The sequence below is a fragment of the Chlorocebus sabaeus genome, chromosome 1, assembly GCF_047675955.1.
Source record: "Chlorocebus sabaeus isolate Y175 chromosome 1, mChlSab1.0.hap1, whole genome shotgun sequence".
Classification (NCBI taxonomy): Eukaryota; Metazoa; Chordata; class Mammalia; order Primates; family Cercopithecidae; genus Chlorocebus; species Chlorocebus sabaeus.
The window spans coordinates 48,699,605-48,719,829 of NC_132904.1; the positions used below are offsets into that span (position 1 = coordinate 48,699,605).

Here is a 20,225-nt window from a genome sequence, read left to right on the forward strand (position 1 = left end):
TCAGGTTCTGTTTCAGACCACCACAATAAAGTGGATTTCATAATAAAATGAGTTGTTGGAAAAATGACGTTGGTAGACTTGCTTGACCAGGGCTGCCACAAACCTTCGATATGTAAAAACACATTACCTGTGAAGTACAATAAAGCAAAGAACAATAAAATGAGGTATACCTGTACATACTAATTCAAACTATATACACCTTCTTCAAGAAGTTTTAAAGGCTTTCCTTACTTCCCTCTCATTTCCCCTTTCCTCACTACTCTTACTCCTACAGTGTGGCCCAGGGCCCCAGTCTTGGAAATCTCAGCATCATTAGGCAATATAGAACAATGGTTAAGAGTAGGATTCTGGAGGCAGACTGCCTGGATTCAAATCCTGGACCCTCCCCTTAATAGCTGCCTGATCTTGAGGCAAGCTACCAAGCTTTTCTGTGCCTCATCTGTAAAATGGGGAAAATAACAGTATCTAACTCATGAAGATGTTTTGAGAATTAAATGTGTTAATGCATGTAAAGCACTTTAAAAAGTGCCTGGCACATTGCCAATACTATATCAGTGTAGCCTTTATTACTATTATCATTATTATCATCACCAATGTAAGTACCACAGTGGCTCGAAACTGTATAATAGTTGGGTGCAGTGGCTCACGCTTGTAATCCCAGCACTTTGGGAGTCTGAGGCAGGCAGATCACGAGGTCAGGAGTTCGAGACCAGCCTGACCAACATGGTGAAACCCCGTCTCTACTAAATACAAAAATTAGCCGAGTGTGGTGGAGCGCACCTGTCATCCCAGCTGTTCAGGAGGCTGAGGCAGGAGAATCACTTGAACCTGGGAGGCAGAGGTTGCAGTGAGCCAAGATCACGCCATTGCACTCCAGCCTGGGCGAGAGAGTGAGACTCCATCTCAAAAAAAAACAACAAAAACAAAACAAAAAACTGTAAAATAATATGACAATGTTGTAATGTCATAAGTCTCAAATTAGATTAGTATGTGTCTTTGGTCTGTCCCTTTTATTTTTGTGCCTGATAAGATAATTCAGAAACTTTACTCTTACCCTCCCTTAGATATTTTAGTGAAAATATTGGTGTTTGTGTCTTGAGAGATTCTTCTCTAATCGCTGTTCTTATGGAAAACCTTTATAGGATAGCATAGACCCAGCTCTGTTCCTCAGAGAATTTTCTCCTACCTACACTCACAAACATGGTTTGGTGATTCTCAAGTCACATACACCTACCACCCCAAAATGTATTCCTTGAAAAGCAACTGTAACAGTGGGGTAGGGCCACCCTTTCCTTCAGGGCATAATGAATCTCTAGAGAAGGAGAACATGAAGAATACATATCCACAGAAACGATGATTCTGAAATACTCTCCAAAAGGGTGTGTGCCCCATTTGTTTAGGAGAGCACTGAACTATTTTGAAATGATTACATTTAAATTCACTGGATAATGTCTACTATGTACTAAGCACTTTACATCGTTTTCTCTTCACAATACCCTCTTTTAATAAGAAAACCAAAGTTAGGCAATTTTTTTATGTTACTGGGGTTTGAGCTAGATCTTTTAACTTCAATTCACTTATTCCAGGGCATATTTTACCATATCACAACTGTCTCTGAATGAATAATATACTGTTTAACTGTTCATTAAAATAAAACTATAAAAGGATTGAAATCTGCCTACTCTTGCTTTGCTCATTTATATGCTAGTGTTATGCCATTCTGAGAGATCAGCTTGTGAGATGAAGGAACAGGCTGCTCAGGTTTGCAGTACTTGGTGGATTTTGTGTGTCCTTGTGATATAAAGTTGCTTTTCATTCAAAGCTAAGAGCAGGTAGGACAAGGCTATCATTGTGACAAGTTAGTATAAATGGAACAAATAAAACAGGCAACCTGATAGCTCAACAGGGATTCAGAATGAGCCCAGACTTCCCAGTGGAACCCCTGTTCTGTTTAATGCTAAAGTAGAATTTCCCTTTTTCTAAAGATGATGTTAATACGTACCCACCTTTACCCACAAAAGAAAAAGAAAAACCTTTATCATGCCAACATCTTCCTAGATACAAAGATAAGCTTTTTCTTTCTTTCTTTCTTTTTTTGAGAAACAGCTGTAAAATTTTAGAAATTATAGGCTGAAATATAGGCTTGAATTCTGGCTCTGCCACTTGCTTGGTATAGTCTTAGATAAATTACATAATTTTTCTTAATGGCAGTCATCCCATATGTAAAATGGGAAAGTAATGAAGTAATGCCTGCTTTATAGGACAATTTAGAATTTTTCTACTTTCAAAAATATTTTTTTCCTGCTTTATGGATATATAAATAACATACAATAATTCATCCATTTTAAGTGTTTGATGAATTCTGGAAGTTGTGTAGAGTCATATATAACTTTTAGTCCCAAAGAGTTTCCTTATGTCCTCTGGAGTTAGCATCCCCCATTGAAACCCTGGGACTATTAATTGATATCACTATATTTTTGCCTTTTCTAAGACTTTTATAAATTGAATCATACAGTAAGTAGTCTTTTCTGTTAGATGTATTTCATTTATTCTTATATTTCTTAGATTTTTTCATGTTATTGGGTATGTCAATATTTTGTTACTTTACATTGCTAAGTAGTATTCCATAGAATAGACTTACTGTAATTTGTTTAGCCTTCCTCCAGTTAATGGTCATTGAGTTGATTTCAGCTGTTGGTTTTTAGGAGTAATGTTGCAAGTCTTTATGCAGATATGTTTTCATTTTTCTTGTGTAGCTAAGAGTGGATTAATTGTAGGGCTTTATGGAAATTGTGTTTCTCTAAGAAATTTCTGTAAAAGAAAGTGGCTATATCATTTTTAACTCCAACCAACAATGTATGAAACTTCTAATTGTTCTGCATCATCACCAACAGTTGGCATTATTAATCTTTTAAATTTTTACCATTCTAGTGGATTTTAGGGGTATCTTTTGGTTTTGATTTTCATTTCTTGGGTGACGGGTGATGTTGAGCATCCTGTCATATACTTATTGGCCACTCATATATTTTCTTTTGTGAATTGTCTATTCAAGTCTTTGATTCCAGTTTTATAAATTTATTTGACTATTATTGAGTTGTAACAGTTTTTCTTATTTATTCTGAGTACAAGTCCTTTTTTTTTTCCTTTTGGCAGATATTTTCTCTCACTTTGTGGCTTAGCTTTTTAAGTATGTCTTCTAAAGAGCAAAGTTTACAATTTTAATGACACCCATTCTGCCATTTTTTTTTTTTTTTCTGTTCTGGTTTATGCTTTTGTTCTGTTTTTAAATGTTTGCCTATTGCAATGTCACAAAGATTTTCTCTTATGTTTTCTTCTAGGTGTTTTCCAGTTTTAGGTCTTATGGTTAGGTTTTAGTTCATTTTGAGTTAAATTTTGTGTGTAAGATACAAGTCCAGACTTCTTTTTCCCATACAGATATCTATTTATAGAAAAGCCTATTTTAAAGATTATCATTTTCCCATTGAATTATCTTGACATCATTATGAAAATCAATTGACCAAATAGGTGTGGATCTACCTCTGGATTCTGGATTCTGTTCCACTGATTTATATGTCCATCCTTATACCAATACCATCCTAATACCTAAATGGCATTATGGTAAGTCTTGACATCTTACTATATTTGACCAATTTTATTTTTTTAATTGTTTTGACTATTTTTTTCCATATCAAATTTAGAATCAACTTCATACTATATTCAAAATGTCCTGCTGGGATTTTGATTTGAGTTGTGTTGAATCTATAAATCAATTTGAGGAGAATTACTGTCTTAACACTATTGTGTCTTTCATTCCATGAATGTTACATGTCTCCATTTATTTTAGTGTTTCAAAATTTTTCTTTGTAATTTTCAAAAAATTGTATATATTTATGGTATATGATATGCTATTTTGATATGCATAAACATAGTGAAATTGCTAACACAGTTAAGCAAATTAACCTACCCACCACCTTTTATAGTTACCATTTTTGGGTGGTAAGAACACTTACACTCTACTCTCTTAGCAAATTTTCAGTATACAATACAATACTAACTATAGTCCTCATGTTGTACATTGTCCTTATAATGTTTCATGGCTTTCAGTGTAGAGGTCTTATAAACTTTGGTTAACATTTTCTATTTTATTTTTATGCTAATGTAAATGGAGTTATAATTTTTTTTTCTAATTGTTTATTACTAGTATATAGAAAGCCAACTTATTTTTGTTACTGACCTTTTACGTTGTGACTGCTTAATTAACTGTTAGTTCTGGCCACTTTAAAAAAATTCTTAAGATTTTCTATGATCATGATTATATTTTTTGCAGATAAAATAAATGTCACTTCTTTCCACACTGTGTGCATTTTATTTATTTCCCGTTGCTTATTGGACTGGCTAGGGAATCCAGTACAATATTGAATAGAAGTGGTGAGAGTAGACATTATTGCCTATTTTGTCTGATCTTAGGTAGAAAGCAAGGATCCTTTCACTATTATTGATTATGATGTTAGCAGTAGGTGTTTCAAATATAGTTTTAATTAGATTGAGGAAGATTCCTTCTATTTAAGTTTGCTGAAAGTTATTTTTTTGAATCATGAATAAGTGTTCAATTTTTTCAAGTGTTACTTCTGCACCTATAGAAATGACCTTATGTTTTTGTTCCTTTATTATCTTATTATGATGAATTATATTGATTGATTTTTAAAGTTTAAAACAACCTTGCATTCCCACAATAAACCTCTCTTGATCATGACGTCTTATCCTTTTTACATACAGTTACACTTCATTGAGTCTGCTCACTTGTATGCTTTTTAAAACTAGTACCTTAACCCTTGGGAAAATAATTCAATTTATATTTTGTTAAAAGCTGTCTTTGTAAATCTCTGTATATTATGAGGAATGTGAGTGGAGAAGTTATTATTTTCGTATTAAAAAAGAATAATAGAAGACTGATTTTAATGTATGTCACAGGCATATAAAATTGTGATAGGAAGTGGGGGAAAAAAGAGGATGAGAGGCAATTATCAGAAAATAAAATTTTGTATCAGTTTTGCCAGAAGTGAGATTTGCTTTCATCCTCTTTACATGATGTAGGTTTATGTTTAAGAAAACATATTTAGACTAAAGTTCAGGACAGAAAGAGGGTATGTTTGTATTCAAGTTCTACCTTAAAAAAGAAATAAAGATGGCCAGGCGCGGTGGCTCACGCCTGTAATTCCAGCACTTAGGGAGGCCAAGGCGGGCAGATCATCTGAGGTTGGAAATTCGAGACAAGCCTGACCAACATGGAGAAACCCCGTCTCTACTAAAAAAAAAAAAAAAAAAAAAAAAAAAGAAAAATTAGCGGGGCATGGCGGCACATGCCTATAACCCCAGCTACTCGGAAGGCTGAGACAGGAGAATCGCTTGAACCTGGGAGGCGGAGGTTGCAGTGAGCTGAGATCACTCTATTGCACTCCCGCCTGGGCAACAAGAGCGAAACTCCGTCTCAAAGAAAAAAAAAAGAAAAAGAAAAAGAAAAGATAAAGAAAACTGGGAAACAAAAATGAAAATCCCTGAACTTGGAATTCGCGTATCTAGTCACCAGGTTATGTCACCATTGGCAAATCACACTATCCCTATGTGCCTCAAGTATTTCGTCTGTCAAATGTAGTTGTTAGGCCTAAGCCATATTCTGGGTAGGGAAGGAGAAGATATATATATATATATATATATATATATATATATATATATATATTTCAGAAAAAGCTCACTAGAGCTTCTCTCCAGGTTAGAATCACCAGATTACATAGTCTCTAAATAATTTCTATCCCTGAAAATCTGATTTTCTGATTTTGTGAGATAAGTAAACTGGAGACTAAAGATCAGCTTTAGTTTGGTCATTCTCAAGTTCTGTGACCTTGGCAAGACACTTCTCTTTGGGCCTTACCTTTATTATAAGCCATTTATCTGGCATTTATGTTTAAAATTAAGGTATTGGAAAAGTGGCTTTCTAAAACTATTGCAGTTCTAAAAGGCTGTAATTTTAAAGCGAGCTAAATACATGAATATTATACATATGTGTATATGTCAAACATGGCAAAGAACTTACTGTAGTGAGACAAATAATCATCATTACATTTTTATGTGAATGTATTCAGCATCCTTAAGCATTATGAAAAATATAAACCTAAGTCCACATTGTTAAACCTAGTTCTAATTTTTAATGGGAAATGTATATTTTCTCTTGAACATATGTTGAAATGCTAGCTTTGTATAGTATTTGCTCTCAACTTGTAATACAAAAATCTAAGACTTGTATATGCTTTTCTAGGATGTAGCTTTCCTTTGTTATTTACAGTCTGTTGTTAGAAAGATTCAAGGGATATAGGACATTAAAGCACCACATCTTTAACTAGCTGGGACATAATACATGATTTGAGTTCCCAATATTTCTAACAGTAAGGTTTGTTTATTAAAGAAACCACATGCTGTGACTGAATCAGTCTAATAGAAGCCAAGTTTGAATTTGAACATTCAAATGTATGTCCATATATTTTGGGCATATATCATACATAATGATGTGGGGTCTAGACATCTTTCTGGGTTTGTTTATGTCTGTTATGGATTCCCCTCATTATCCATGCTGTTTGAGGGAGACCCCATGGATTCAGCTTGTTTATTACACACTTTCTATATTTTAAGACTAACTGAGAGTTCCAAGTGGCATGTATGTTCCAACTTGGAATATTATTTTCTCCCTTTCCAGTTTTATGATGATGATTAAGGAAAAATAAAATAAGATTTTAGGGAATAATGACATGTTCGAGAGTGGCTAACAATAATCCTTTTGGCCATGTTTCAAATACAGTTTTGTAATCTTTATGTTTATTATACCATTCTTCCTAACATTTTTGACAAGTTTGAGTTATAGCATCTGTTTTCTTATTTTTAAATCACATTATGTACCATCTGTTGTTTTGTTATATTTGGGCATAATTTTTAGAACTTAATAAATGTAGGTAAAGACTTTAACCTTCAGTATTACCAATTTTACAGTTATGTATACACAGTATATTCAGAATGCTAGAGGTGAGTAAGTATACATGAAGGATAGATTTTAAGTGCAAAATCAGCAAAATCAGTTTCTAGTTAATATTAACTTGGGGCAAGTAATTCATGATCACTTGACTAACAGCTTTCGTTGTTGTTAAAAATCTCTCCCATTAATATTTATTTTATAAAATTAGGTATTTCTGTGTATAACTTCTTAATTTTAAAGAAACTACTATTCATATTCTTTGAGTTACAAAGCTATTTTTTCATCAAGTGAAATAAAGAAATCAAATAACATGATAAGAATTTGCAATAAATATTGAAAGAGGTTGGATTGTTATCAGAATGTATCATTATGGGTATTTTTGAGGGGGTGATATAACACTTGTTATAAATATTCATCATGTTCTTAAATCTAGAGATATTCCATGATTAGGTGATTTTATGCCTGTTTATGCTGGCAGGAACAAAAGAAACTTTAAAAATAGAAAGCATAAACATAATTGAACCACCCTCTTAAAAGATAAATTGGAATAGATGTTTTCCAGGGGAGAACATGCTTTCTGTATAAAAAGGGCTAATGAAACAAGAAGTCATCTATTCTTGATTTCTTTAGGCAACTAGAGCTTTGTGCCTTGTCTAGTTTCTGTGTTTTAAGAGCTTGTTCTGTGTAGCAGAAATAATACAATAAATGGGTTTAACCACATTTGTCTCAGCTAGACAGTCTGCTTTGTCAGAGATTGCTGGTACAACATAAACAAATTATGTGTTTGTAGTGCTTTTCAATGAAAGCCTATCTAACAGAGCTGAGATTGTGTTTCAGCAGCTGTAGATTTAATCTCCTACCTGTCAGTTAAAACAGGCATTTCCTAAGCCAGATAAGGACTGGTTGTAGAGCAGGGAAGTAGTCACAGCTGGACAAAGACCTATTGTTATTGGCTGATAATTTCTATATAGATTCAACTCCTTATTTTACCATGGAAACTATGGTCATAGCGCAGTATTAAAGGAACTAACCCAGCCTTTTAAAATGTTAAATCAAGAAGAGTTAAAGAGAATCAAAACTGGACTTTGTGTCATTCATTTGGGGGAGTTGTCATGTGGAACTAAAAAAAAAGTCTATAGCTTTGATCATCACAATTTTAGATCACTGTGGATGTTATACTAGGGCCATGGAAAATGCCTGTTCACAGATATGTAACTATAATCTTGGGAGTTCAAGTTGTAATACAAGCTACCCAAAGCCAAAAATTTAAATCTGTGGATTGATGTTTTGCCATGTCATTCACATATCATGGGTATTGTACTACAAGTGCTGAATATTCTAGAACAGAACAGACCTAATGTTAAATATGTGTTCTGTAATAACCATGTGAACTTTTCTACACTTCTTTCCCTGTATCCTAATTTCCAGTAGGAAAAATACAGTTATTACTGTAGCTATTGGAGAATTGGAGAGTAGAGAATAATGGCAATTAGTTAAATAACTTCACTCAAATAAACTTCCTTCCTATGATTTCTTTAAGAACATGTGAAAGTTTCAATGTATGCATTTCCCATTTTGAATTCTGAGTATTTCTGTCTCTTGACCTGAGTGAACCACTATCCTTCCACTTCTCTTTGGGCTTGAGTTTGCATTCTTTTTCAGCTGTGATTGCATTGGGTTATTGATTGTATTGGGTTGCTGCTTATTAGTCCTAAACAATGCTATTGACTTGTTGTTCTTTGTAACAGCGAAAATGTGGTAAGAACAAAGACTTAGGAACTATTGAAAGCAAATGGAGAAACATCGTGGTAAAGGGTAGTAGGCAAAGAGGATTCAGGGGTATGTTAAGAACATCTTGTGGAGGGGCAGCCTAGGTTAGGGAGTTTGTACTTTATCTTTAATAGGGACATTTCTTTATTGTATCTAAGTTATTTCATATGAAAATAGCACTAAATAAAAGTATAAAATTAAAGAAAATTGCTTTTTAAAAATCAGCATGTTAACTTATCCTTATAATCATCTTCAGTGTCAACTTGTTCATTAAATGGAGATAGCAGGTATAGGAGTGTGTGTGTGTGTGTGTGTGTGTGTTTGTGTAATGTACATGCTGGGAGTGGAAGGCAGGGGTTGCAGGTTATGCTCCAAAATGACACTACTGTGCACATCATTAGCTTTGTACTCTATAATGACTAGACTGTGATAAAGATTGAAAACCTGAAGGCTATTTGACTTGGGTTTATAGTTACTGTTTATACCTTTCCTTGGTGTCTAGTTTTTATAAACATTGCCTTACTTTATCTCCCTGCCCCCCAATCATATGTACAGGTACTGTCTTTCACTGATACTTCCAAGGAGGGACAATTTGCTATGGCTGAGCCCCAGCTGTCAATAGCTTAGACATCTTATTTATGTCCTGGTTAGAGTTGCCACACTATGTTTCGCAGACCTTCTTGCTCGTGATGAAACTGCTTCTGCTCTCCATGATAGCTGATGTTTAAATGCTTTTCTGACATTCATTCAGTATTGCATAATAAGCTCACAGTGATATATCAACTTTTTAAATATTACTTTGGAAAACTGTATTCTTGTCTCTTTGGGTGAGAATATCTTATCATTTCTGTCAGTAAGGATTATAATTGATGATGATGAAATATTAAAGAAGCTTAGAGGCATCTCTAAATGATACTATAGAGGAATTTCAACAGATGTACTAGGATTACTCAGCCATTAAAAACTCTTTAAATTAATAAAGTCAATTTTTATGTTTTCTTACCAACTGGTGAACTTCAAAGTTAGACCACAGCAGGGCCAAAAGAAAAGATCACTATAAGCAAATATGTTTGGACTAGATTTGCCTCCATTTAAGAATTGTAAATGGTGAATGGACTTTGACTTGATTCAGCAGATTAAAAAAACATCAGAATTGCTATGGCTTCATTTTTAAATAACGTAGAATACAAATTCTTGAATGCATTTATATAGCAAATATTTGTTGAGCCCCTACTCTGTGCAAAGTCTTTTACAGAGCCCTTGAGAGATAGAAAATCCTTGCCTTTAAGTTACTTGTGCATAATTTTAACAAGACCCATAGTTTAAGATGTAAACCTGCATTTCTGGATGAGGAATTTAATAATTGAGCTCTGGTCATTGCTAACAGAATAAGGTTGCATAAAATACTTCAGAGGTAAAAGCCAGATTGCCTTCATTGCGGGTCAAAAGTTTATGAAAGGTTGATATCTGAATTTGGTTGTTACAAAGAAAGGAATGCCATATTCTTCACAAATATTATCATATTTAAATGGCATTTATACAAAATTTGAAAAAAATAATTTTCATTTTGGTAAAACATGTTGATCATTGTGTATTTAATGGGGCTTCTATTTAGGAATGACAATCATTAGTCTCTAATATGTTTCATACTTCTCTGGAAATAAGACAAGGTAGAATAGGAAACATTCATCTTCACTAGTCTTCGGAAATAGCTAAAGTAATTGACTAGTTCAGTCTTCTGTGATGGCCTGGTGACCACTAACTGTGACTATTTGCATAATAGTCAACTCTTCACTTCTGTAGTGATAACTGTTTGTATCTTATTAAAATTAAGACTGTTTTAGCTCTCTTGACTTTTCCAGAAGTTGCAAAAATTGAGATTTGCTGTTCTGCTTTAACCAAACAAATGCACACATGGGGATAACAATATGCTGAGTTTATGCAGATTTTACAGCACGAATCTGAATAAAATACCCACTAATAGATCCTTAAGGAGTAATAAACACACATGAATTTTCCTTAGTTGCACTTTAAAGTGATTTTAACATACTACTAGACCTTAACAATAATATTTAATTGACAAGATTATGCATTTGTATGGATTGAAAAGGTAGTAGAGATCTAATTCCAAATGAATCATAAATTTTACTTTTGCATAGCATGTTTTATTAATTTCTTTATGGCCAGGATATTCTATTTCCCTCCTGGTGAGAGTTTCTTAAAACATAGTAAGATAATTTAAACACATCTAATTAACATTTGTCATCCTTTTTATAAAGAAATATGACTTATGTTTTCAAAAGTACTCTCAATATTTTTCTGGGGTGTAGACCATAGACAATGTGTAGAGTGATACTTAATGAAATTTTTGCTATAATTTGGTTTTCTTTTTAAGCAAAACTTTATTGACCTTTTTCCAAAGTAAGCTGAAAACTGGATAATTTGTACTAATATGTAAGTGAGAACAAACCTAGTACCACTACCTGGAAAAACAAGGCTATGGATGGCTTTAAGGCACCTTTATATTTCTACTGCCCAGCACAGAGCCAGGTATATAGTGATAGGTTCTCAATAAATGGCTGTTGAAGAGTTGAATTAAGACAAGCACTGCTGCCTTCTCTTTTGGAGTAGCATGTTTCTCAGGAGTCTAATAGGTCTAAACTAACTTTTTATTTGTATAAGTATTGAGCTCTTCATTTTATGGAATAAGGGGACAAATAAGTAAGAGATACTAGGAGTTAAGATTATGTTAGTGCTAAATCCATGTTCTTTTCTCTGAAAATTCATTATTAAATAGAGCATGTACAAATGAATGGAAATAAAGTAATGACTTTTGACTACATATGATCCTAGAATATTAATGAGATATTTGTCCATTTAAAAAAAATGCAAATAAAGTGAGTACATACAGTATGCTGAGAGTATGCTTAGTATACACAGTACGCTGAGAATACAAAAAGGGATGTTAACACAAAGGACAGGATTGGCCCTTTCGGGGCTATTAACATTTCTCTCAGAATATATACCTGAAGATTTTTAAAACATGCACCGTTGACCTGATAGAATCATTGTATTCTTACTTACAAAGATTATTTCTTTCCTGTGTAACTATGGAAGAGAGTTGGAAAGTGCTAGACTATGAAGTGGATTTTAAATAGCTATGGTAAAGCACCAACCCAGCAAATGAAACTGCTTTGTTTGCATGTTTTACTCTTGGTAGTTGGGCAAGGACATAGTAAAACTAGTGACAAGATATATGTTTTTCATTTCTTCTGTATTTTAGACATTTTGTTTAGTATATTAAATAATCTAAATTAGAAAAGAGAACTCACTTACTGGACCTATTTTTTTCTTTTGCTTTAAACCAACTTTTTATTGAAGTATAATATATTTATACAGAAAAGTGTGTATATATAAAATGTGAAGTTAGCTGTTTATTAATGTTTTAACTAAAATATATGACTTTGAAGACCAAATCCTGAGGTTGTAAAAGGATGCTTTTAAACTATAACATCTTGAATTCATTCTACTTTTTAAGGAGTTTACTTGGCCCTTTAATGAGAATTTTGAAGAGTGCTAGGAATAGCATGCCAAATCCTGGGAACACATTACATCATATTAGAGATGGATATTAACAATGGTTGACAAAGTGTTTTGTATCTTATTCTGATGGGACCTGAGAAAGGAAAGATGAAGAGGGAAGAGGAGAAGTTACGAGAGAGAGAGAGAGAGAAGAGAGAGAGGGGGGAGGGGGAGGGGAGAGAGAGACAGAGGGGAGGGAGAGAGACTGAAAGGGGTGGGGGAAGCGAGAATAACCTGCCAAAAACAAATAACAAAAAAACAAACAGAAGCAAACAAAGCTGGATCCTCTTCTGAATGCAGTTACATTGTTTGTACAATGTATACCCATTGGATGGTGGAATACACCTGGGAAGATGGATTCTGTTCTCAAATGCTCTAGAAAATGTGTGTCCTAAATTTGCTCTTGATAGGATTCTAGTGTTCTCCTGTTGGGCTAGCTAAATTCTCTGGAATCAGAATTTGATATAATTAGCGGTAGCAGCTATAGATTTGCTACATAAGACACATGAAGAGCAAACAAGATTATATCAAGATGTATTTAAAAGTCATTTTTAAGTTCTCTTCTGGAATGAGAATGATTACAACTCCATACCTTTTGTAGTTGCATTGACAATTCTACCCTATGAAAATTGGTGGTCAGAAGACCAGATCTGAGGTCGTAGTTTGTTGACTCTCAGCTATTGATCAGTTAATACAAAATATCTACTATGTTCTTAGGCTTGTGATAAGAGCAACAGGATATATAGAAATATAAATGGCACAGGCCATTTGGGACAGTCAACTTACTTGCTAAGAGATGATTTGTGATTTATGAATTAGTGAACAGCGAATAACGCAGTATACAATTTAAGGCTTCTTTGTGTACTTAAGGCCGTGTCCAACCAAGAGAAGAAGTTCAGTATGTTGACTACTGCATTATGCTTTCTAAGAAAGGGCAAAGTAGGATATTAACATTTTAGAAAGATTTTAACAAAAAGTTTGAGACTAAAAGCATTTCTGTTAAGGCATGAATTTATCCTATCGAGTGAGATGTTTTTCCTCCTAACCTCCAGAATTAACTAAAGTCCATATACTGTGGATTTCCATGCACTTTTCAGCGATAGGAAGACACATTTCTGACCTTGAAGGCTTTTCCTATGAGTTTTCTGGGAACTTCATTTCTTTTGCTTTAGATGCTGCAGCTTTTACAGTGGTAATACTTCATGTAAATGAGTCAGCTATTCTTTGCAATAAAGAACATGATCATTTTGAAAACTGATCCCCATCCCGTTTCTGTCTGCACTTCTTGCATGTCTCTCTCTCTCTCCCAAGATCGCTTTTTCTGAACTCTCTATTTTCTCTCTTTCCCTCCCTCTCTGTCATGGTATACACACATTGGAAACATTTCTTTCAACAGTTTAAGAAGCTTCCTTCAATTAAATCACATAAGGAATTATTTTCTAGAGATAAAGTATTTAAAAATCCTCATTTTTGCACTGTCTTTAACTCAGTAATAGACATTAATATGCACATGATTTTCAGTACAAATACTTATTTCCCATCACTAAAAAAAGTTAAATAATCTTCATGAAAGAGAAAATGAGCCCCCCCGAGTGTCACTCTGTTTGCATATTAGCACGTAGCCAGGTCTCTGCCAAGTTGCTCTCTGACTGACTGCTGCAGATGCTCTTTCTCAAGTATTCTGAGTCATATCTTTACTGCAAGTCTTCGGGGACAAACAATAGCACCTGTTCCTCACAAGATATCAGGCCAGTTAGCCCATTCATGTATCTTTAATGAAGTTCTGGGGCAGATGGCAAAAAATGGCATCATCAACAACTTAGCACAGAGAAAACAAAGGGGATAAGTGTTGATGCAACAATGCTGTTTTACGAATTGGAAGATAAAGAACTTAAGTGTTTCACACACATCTGCTGCTGTCTTGATTCTCTGAAAGATGTGAGGAACACCCTAACAATTAAAACATCTGGGCATGTAGCCTATTTGATCAGGAATATGTTCCCCACCCTCTCCAAAAGGGAAACACTTTGGTCAGGGATTGTGGAAGTTTAGAATTAATGGAGAGTTGTGCTTTGGGGTAGTTTATTCCTTTCACGATACACTAAACTTCACCTGTGATGGAGTTTCTGGTTACTTGGTAGTCATTCAGGTGACATACCCAGCCAGATAGTGCTTACTTTCAAAGCGATAAAAATAACACCGTTTTCATGCTCAGAGATATATTTTGGCCACATCTAATTTTGCTCTTTGTGCTAACAAAATCGGTTTTACTTCTTCATCTATAGGATAATTAAATAATCTCTGAATTTGTGATTTGGGAATGTTACACTTTCAAGAAAAAAAGATGCTATTTGAAATTTTGATAACTTCTTGGAAAAGACATGTGGAGACTGGTCAGTCTTTATGGAGTGAGGAGAATTCTGTTATTTTTTATTCTTAGTAGAATATTTTTGGGGGTTGCTGTTTCCAATGTGATTGCCTTTCCTGGTATGTCACCAAATGGGAAAACGGGATGATGGGAAAGTAGAGGAAAGGCAGGATTACATTCTTCATAGCAGGATGGGGCTTTTCTGTATCTTCAGAATTCTTTATCTGCCCTAAGCACTGACACTCAGTGCAGTGACTTTAATGCACAACTTCCATAAAAGTAAAATATCCTGGATGCTTGCGTGATTCTTAGGTGGCCACCAAGCCTCTTTTCTTGTCTTTTCCCCTTACCTTGCTCTTGCTTTCCATTTCTGTTCCACATTCAACCGACACTCTTTTAGTAAGTATAATAAATGGAAAGCTATGAGAGGGAAAAGTTGTTGCTGTAATTTATACGTTCTGCGAATATCACTTGCATTGGATCATATTGATGAGCATTCTATAGAAGATGGCATTTAGAAGTATTGACCCTTGTTGATAGACCCTTGTTGCCTTTGCTTGTTTTTTTGTTTGTTTGTTTTGTTGTTGTTGTTTGAGATGGAGTCTCGCCCTCACCAGGCTGGAGTGCAGTGGCATGATCTTGGCTCACTGCAACCTCTGCCTCCTGGGTTCAAGCGATTCTCCTGCCTCAGCCTCCCAAGCAACTGGGACTACAGGCACGCACCACCATGCCCAGCTTATTTTTGTACTTTTAGTAGAGATGGAGTTCTCACCATGTTGACCAGCATAGTCTCAATCTCTTGACCTCTTGATCCACCCGGCTTGGCCTCCCAAAGTGCTGCGATTACAGCCATGAGCCACCGTGCCCAACTGCCTTTGCTTGTTTTAAAGACATAATTTCTTTAACACACTAGGGCAGCCATCCCTAACCTTTTTGGCACCAGGTACCAGTTTTGTGGAAGACAGTTATTACACAGACTGGGTAGGGGAGGGGAGATGGTTTCAGGATGAAACTTTTCCACCACAGATCATCAAGCATTAGATTCTCATAAGGAGCATGCCTAGGTACCTCACATGCGCAGTTCACAGTAGGGTTGGTGCTCCTATGAGAATCCAATGCCACAGCTGATCTGACAGGAGGCAGAGCTCAGGCGGTAATGCTCGCTTGCCCACTGCTCACCTCCTGCTATGTGGTCCAGTTCCTAACAGGCCAAGACCTGATACTGGTCCATGGCCCAGAGGTTGGAGACCCTTGTACTAGGTAACTATGAATAAGATTGTTGGATTGTATCAATATCAGTACTCTGGTTGTGTTATCATACTATAGTTTTGCAAGATGTTATCATTTGGGGAAACTGGATTAAGGATCCATGTGATCTCTCTGTATTCTTTATTACAACAACATGCAAACCTACAATTATATTACTATCACCGATAATCATATTCCTTATCTTCGATCTGTTTTTTGAAAGATGACTTCATGCTTAATATAATATGTTATTAAAAGTACAAACTTTGACCCTGACATATCTGGACTTGAGTCCTGACTCTGTTGCTTTTTAATTGGTTATGTTACTTAACCTCACATGGCTTTGTTTTTCTCATTAAATGAATAAGTATAATAATAGTAAGTACTTTACAGGGTTTTGAGGATTAAATGAGATAGAGTATGTAAATCACTTTTCCAGTGCTTGACATATAGAAAACATGGAAAACTATTAGCTGCTGTGGTCATCATCATCATCATTATCATCATCATTACTATTAATTATTACTTATGTAATTAGACATAAGAAGAACTTTTAATCACCTTTTCTCAGGCTAGAGTCTAACTAGCTACTGAATATTCTGGCTTCTCTTTAATAAAGAGTACTTGACATTTTTACATCGTTTTACTTAAAATAAGTTTATTGTTTTACTTAAAATAAGTTAAAGTCAATTTTATTCCTTGGAACAAAATGATCATTGCTAATCAATGTATGGTAACAAACTACTGGAATTAATGATGGTAAATACTGAGATCAGTGTGTTCTGTGTAAAATAAAATAAAAATATTAAAATAAAATAAAAAATAGGAAGGAATTTATTGGAAATTGAACAACATTCATAGTATCCAAACTCCAGCAATATGCTGCTGAAACACAAAATTATTTTCAGCTGGGGACTTCCAGGGTTTCTTTGCCAAAACAGTGCAGCCAGTGATTTCTCCCTTTTCTATCACTGAAGTCCATCTGATGTAATGGAAAAAACCCTGGACAGGGTGATTAGCCTTTCTGGACTCTGAATCCAGCTGTGTCATGACACTGTAACCGTAGGCTTATATCTTTTACCTTCTCTAGCCCCCTGTTTTCCTATGTGTAAATTGTGAGCTTTGGATTAGATTAGTGATTCTCAAAGAATGACTCCTGGACCAGCAGCCCCAGCTATACCTGGTAACTTTTTAGAAATGTACAGTCTCAGACCCCTACCTCAGATCTACTGATTCAAAGACTCTTGACAGAGCACGGGGAGAGAAGGAAGCAATCTGTGTTCTAACAAACCCTGTGGATGATTGTGATCCACATTAAAGTTTGAGAATCACTGTCCTAAATTAAATTTTAGCCTAAAATTTAATTAGTTGGACTGAATTCCAGAGTTTTCTGATTCAGTAGGTATGGGGTAGAGTTTAAGAATTAGCATTTTAAAAAACTTTCTAGATATTGCTGATGCTGCTGGTCAGGTACCACACTTTGAGAACTGCTAGGTTAGGTCATCTCCAAGTTCTATTCCAACTCTATGTTTCTATCATTACTCTTGCTTTCACAATGTCCTCTGACCTCCTGCTTATTTACTTTGTCTCTCAAGTTATCGAATAGCCTCTGGGCTAATATTTAGTATTTGAAGTTTCTAACATAGCTTTCTTTGCAGAGTATGATGAACAGAAATGAATTTACCTAAATTCTTACAGCTTATGTTAATATGAAACACCTACAGCTCTTTGGCATTAAAAATGAACCCGAGAGTTTGGTTAGTTATATCATGAAGATGGAAAGTTACAAAAGGAGTAAGTTAAGACACTAAGATTCAAGAATTAAGGTCTGGTTTCTAATTGCTATTGACCTTTTTCTGTTGTCTCATGATCTGAAGAGCTTGGGTGACCAATATAAAATAATGTTTTCATTCTAAGATGCTGTTAAATAAATAACACCAAAGAGCCCCAAATACATGTTCAAATGAACATGTATTCCCGCCTCTTCTTTCTCATGGTTTTCTAGATACTTGGGATGGGATAATGCTCTGTGAGGCATGTTGTCTGCTAAGCATGACAAGCCTCTGCCTGCCAAACTGAATTATTTAGTTGGCTCGTGTTTTCTTTCTTAAAGTAGAGTTATAAGTAAGATCAACTATTGCTTGTTTTATTGTTTGTTTTATCAGTAATTTGATAATTTCTAGCGCTGAATATGCAAACCATATAAGAAAAGAACAAGGATCTAACAAGGATTTACTGTGATACTGCATTACTATTATGTCAGGTACTGTGACACAAGAGTTACTTTTATTGTCTGTTTAGTCCTCACAATAATCATGTAAGGTAGTATAATTAGCTTCAGTTTTTACATGAGAAATAGACTCAGAACAATTAAGTAACTGTTCAAGATTACACAGTCAAGAAAATAACAGCATATAGATTTAAGTTCAGACTTTTTGCCAACAAGGCCTTTAAAGGCACCTAGTAAATCCTCAATGAATAAATGCATAATAAACGAATGAAGGAATTGTTGTAATCACACTATCATCTTAATGTTGATTTTTAAACAATCATAGAATTATAAAGTTGGGAAGGCCATAAGGTTATTATATAATCAGGTTTTTCGTTGTGTGTTTGCTTTACATATCTCTAACATATGGGGTTATACAGCCTTTCTTTACTTGACCATCTCTAGGGAAAAGATACATACCATCTTTTTACTCAGAGTGACTATAGAATAGTTTATTACTAGAAAGTTCTTAGAATTTCATTTCCATGAAATTTCTTCTTTTGAGCCTAGTTCTGCCCTCTGTTAACCATTCAGTCTTAATCCAATCCTTCTTCCATACATTATTCTTTCTAGTATTTGAAGATAACCTTACCTCTTTTATCTCTCAAGCTAAATGTTGAAACATCTTCAGCTACTTCTCAATAATAACATAATAAATGTTTTTGAAATGAAAGAAACAATAAATAAATATAATATCCAGACTCCTCACTTTCTTATTCTCCCTTTTTAGAGTAGAAGCCATCCGTGCTGTATTTTAGGTACATATTAGGGCCATATTTCTGGAGGAAAATGAAATTATTTCCTTTGATGTACTCTTGTACCAAACAATTGTAACCCATATACAAAAATACTGTGTCTTATTTTCTGGCATAGAATAGTGCCCTCGTTTCTGACATCTCAGGTTTGCATTAGGGTCCAACAAGCTGGAGTTCAACAGCAAGCCCGGTGCTTTTCTTCAGGGTTAAAGGCAAGACCTGGGCACTAGGGGATCAGCTCCAATTTAAGCAGGCTTAGTTTGTACTCTAATGTACGAAACTTGGGCTTACCTCAGCTAAAATGGAAGAAATAGCTGCTCAAAGCTAGTTTCTTTCACGCCCCACTGGCAAGGTAGTAATTGCACAAAGACCTTTTTATTATAAGTTGATTTTCTTGAGAAATGAATTCAGAAAAATCCTGTAAAGTGTTTATTTTTTGCTTGCCCTTTATTAACCCACATCTTAGGGCTTTCCCTAGAGAAAAACTGTTGGAAAATGAAACCTCTTAGACCCACACAGAAGCATTTTTTGCACTGTGTCCCTGGCTATGAAGGGAATAGGGACAGGACAAGGCAAGTCAGTGCTAATTAAACAGGGTCATTAGCCAGTGTGTGGAATTTTGCCTAAAGAGAAGATTTAGGAATTTAGACAGGGAAGGGTTTGGGGTTAGAAGAATTACTGGTAAAGGTTTGTATCTTAAATAAGATATAATGTAGCCTTTTTATACCAGTGAAAAGGCTAAATACCCTGTTTGAACTTAAAGATAATTTTTTGGGCATATCTTAGTTTTGGTCTTTAAATAAGAAAAGTCCTGTATTCAACCTATAAAACTGTGCCCTAAAGCCAGGACAAAACCTTCCTGTCATGCTGTCCTGGAATTCGGGCAGCATACGTAGAGTAAAGAAGGGAGCTAGGAAATTAAAATGTAATTTTCACAAGCGTGATTCTGTCATAGCTCTTATTTTCTTTATATGGAATACAAATACTGATATAGAGTAAAGATTTTTCTATTTTACATTTTTGTGCTCTTTGATACATTTATTGAGGTCAAATGAAATTTGATATAGTAGAATTTATTATGAAATGCTCTCTGAATACAACTCCATAATTACTGAGCTACATGGTAGTGCATAAAGCTGTAAAACTGTTTAGCCAGACAAGCAATTTATATGTTACATCAAGGTGTGTATGGCAAAGAATATTACTTTAATT

The 20,225-nt window shown here is 34.7% G+C and overlaps 1 protein-coding gene across 21 annotated transcripts in view; it reads left to right on the plus strand.

Moving 5' to 3' along the window:
- SOX6 (SRY-box transcription factor 6) overlaps nucleotides 1–20,225 on the plus strand; it is a 655,459-nt gene that overhangs the window by 484,785 nt on the left and 150,449 nt on the right. The window lies entirely within an intron of this gene.